A 3,198-nucleotide genomic window follows, 5' to 3' on the forward strand; every position below is an offset into this window, starting at 1 on the left:
GCCCTATACATATTAGAGTTGACATTTATTTTGTAAGTTGATCGCGCATCAGGTCATGGCATGGTTACCCAGCTGGTCTCAAGTTCCATCAGTTTTATCATACTGAAGTCTGAATAACTACGAAACCGGTGCTGAATTGAATCGGTGAATAATCTCGTGTATCAAGCATACGGCGCCTGGCTTATCGTCCTATGTTTAAAGGCAACCATATCAATGAAAAGAGGTCGGCTGCGAAGCTGTATTGCTGATATCACAGGCATTTTGTTTTCGTTTTCGTATTCTACCACAACACCATTAACCTGGAAGGCCTGGGTCATGTTATAAAGATGTAATTTCATGAATGGTAAAACACTCTACTGTGTTGATACTATGGTAGACAAACCCACAATGTAAAAATAGATTTATTGAAAGTGAGACTACAGTTTCGGAATCCACCTGGAGAGGAGGGGGTATAAAAGAGAGAGGAAAGGCAACACGGTAACACGGGGCAGGTGAGGACAGACGAACGGAAGCGAAGGGAGGTCAGATCAGGTCGGAGGGTCGAGCGGACTATGTGCAGGGTGGTCGGCGTAGGGTGTAGGAAGCGAGGAAACTGTCAGCAGGAGAATAGCCGCTGTTCGAGTTGAAATTAGGCAGCAGCTTTATTAAGGAGGATTCCACCTGTCTGCGAGCGTGGACGTCAGTGGAAGGAATGACAATTTGCGCCGCTGACCAATAAGTCTAGTTTTAAATTGTTTTTTTTTTTTTCTACCATGTAATTTCATGGCAATGTTGGTATACAACTTACATCACTGTGCAAGTAGATTCCTTAGTGTCGTGCAAGTGGAATCCTTGGTGTCGTGCGAGTGGATTCTTTGGTGTTGTAGTAGATGTTACTGGATTTACTACTGGACTTATCTATATCTCTTTATGGAGTGATTGTTGTGGGTGTGAGTGCCGCAGGTATGCCTAGGTGCTGGAGGTGAAGTAGAGATCAACGGGGGAGCCGGCAGGCTCCTCAGTCGGCTAAAGACTGGACACTCCTTGTGTTGCTGCTGCTGTCGTGGTCGTCCGGAGCATCGGGGAATGCTGATCTCAGTTCCAATACAATACAATTGAGATTAGCGAAGATCTAGCTTCGCCCGGGCTTTCCATATATATATGACCCGGTCTGTGTCAGCTACTTATGGCTGTCTCATTTTCTTCTCTGACACTCGATGCTTACAGGGGTGGCCGGATTGCCAGCAGGCGCTCCTGCCGCCATGATGTAAGCATACGGCTTAATCTCTTTACCAGCTGTTATTGGCGGTCCCTGTCTCAGAAATTGTGTGTTCACAACGCTATAAGTAGTGTACCAGTGTGGCGTTAGCCACGCCACAATGCATGCAACACCTGTCTGCAAGGTAAATTGTCTCTATAATCTGCCATGCGTAATGGTAACCTAGTCTCTGTGAAGAATGACTTCGTTACCTCTGTTGATTAATTCAGAGAGTGCCAGTGGCTCATTGCCTGTGGCGTCTGAGTACCACCTGGCCGAGGGGAAGGATCTCGTTTTCTCTCTGTGAAGCTGCAGGAGGAAGGTACGAGCTGTGGCATTACACCTCTGCCGCAAGATATTTCGGCTCGGTTGTATGATCATGGGATTTGGGGGCATACCCCTGCCAATGTCGGCTAGTCTGTCGGCAAGCTCATTCCCTCTGATGCCTATGTGGTTGGGGACCCAGTTAATGATTATTCTTCTACCCTGAGCCAGAATCATCTGTGCTATGGTAAGCACAGTGGTCAAGAGGTAGATGTTGTCTTTGGGTGAGCTGTGTTGAAGACAGTCAGCGGCTGTCCTGGAGTCTGTATGCATGACCACGTGTCCTCCCCTCATGGACGCATGGGCTAGGCTTCCCATGATCACAACTGCCTCTGCCAGTAGCGAGGAGAAGTTGTCTGTTCCCCTCATGGATTTTGTGGCACCCCTTGCTGCAAAGCCGGCGGCTGCAGTACGGCTCAAGGGATCGACTGATCCATCCATGAAGTATGTTCTACTACCCAGAGGAGTGGTGGTTGCAATGACCCTCTCGGCTTCTGCCTTTTAGACTAGGCATGCGGTATTGACTCTTCCTCCTTGACAAGCTCATAACAGAGAACTCTATCAAGGTGTGTGCCCACAGCGGGGTTTTGATAAAGTCAGGGTGGGGGAGTTCATGCTCTTGACAAGTACTTGCCTTTTGAGCTGATAGCGTATCAACACCCTGGCTGTGTGAGACAGCCAGGAGTTGTTTGCAAAGAGCTCGTGATTTTGTTCTAGGCATCTGAGTATTTTTTGTGTTCCTGGGAGCCTGTATGACCTTTAAAAGGAATTCTTTGTCTCCATGAGGAGGTTCAGGACCTTCGTCCACCTTAGGGCACCCAAAATGTTCCTGGAAGCTTCATTTTGACTGTCTCCAATTTTGCTCTTAATTTTTTGTGGCATTCAGGGCAGAAGAAGTATAGTCCACAGTGGGCCAGACGGCATGTACATAGAATGCTCTTAGTGCTTTATGTCTGACTCCTATGTGTCTCCCAGTCATTGCTCTCATGACAGACAGTTTTAGTTAACTCAACCAGGTACTGGACCTCCTATTGAAAGGAGAGGGTCCGGTCAATCCTTACCCCAAGGTATTGGAAGTCCTGGTCTCACTCTAAGACCATTCCCTGGATTCTCAGGATTGTCCCTTGAACATTGTGTCTCAGAGCCATGGCTTTTGATTTGGCTTCTGAGACCTTTCGTCCTGTCCTACAACACTCATCAGATACAAGGTCCAGACAATGCTGGGATCTACTTAGGCAGTGTGGTCCAGTGGAGATGATTGCAAGATCGTCTGCATAGGAGATGATCTTGCACCCCATTGGGAGATGTATGTTGAGGATACAGGATATTAGGGTGTTGAGCAGGGCTGGACTGAGGACGCCACCCTGTGGCATTCCATTTTCTATTTGCATGTGCTGTGATAGGTGACCTTGGCATCTGATTCCCTTCTGGATCAGGGTCTCCTGAATGGCAAGTGGACTTGCTAATTCAAAAGCCTTCTCCAGGTCTAGGAATACTACCATAGATGTGCCAGTGCTAATTGTGCTTATGGGCGTGGCTATGTTCTGTTTTGTGCTCATGCCCCTTGTGAACCCATGAAGGTGTTCATGTGGGGGTCCCATTTTCAATTGGAGTCGGTTTAGTACCATCCTCTCGGC

Source organism: Penaeus chinensis, chromosome 33 (genome assembly GCF_019202785.1).
Source record: "Penaeus chinensis breed Huanghai No. 1 chromosome 33, ASM1920278v2, whole genome shotgun sequence".
In the NCBI taxonomy this organism is placed as follows: domain Eukaryota; kingdom Metazoa; phylum Arthropoda; class Malacostraca; order Decapoda; family Penaeidae; genus Penaeus; species Penaeus chinensis.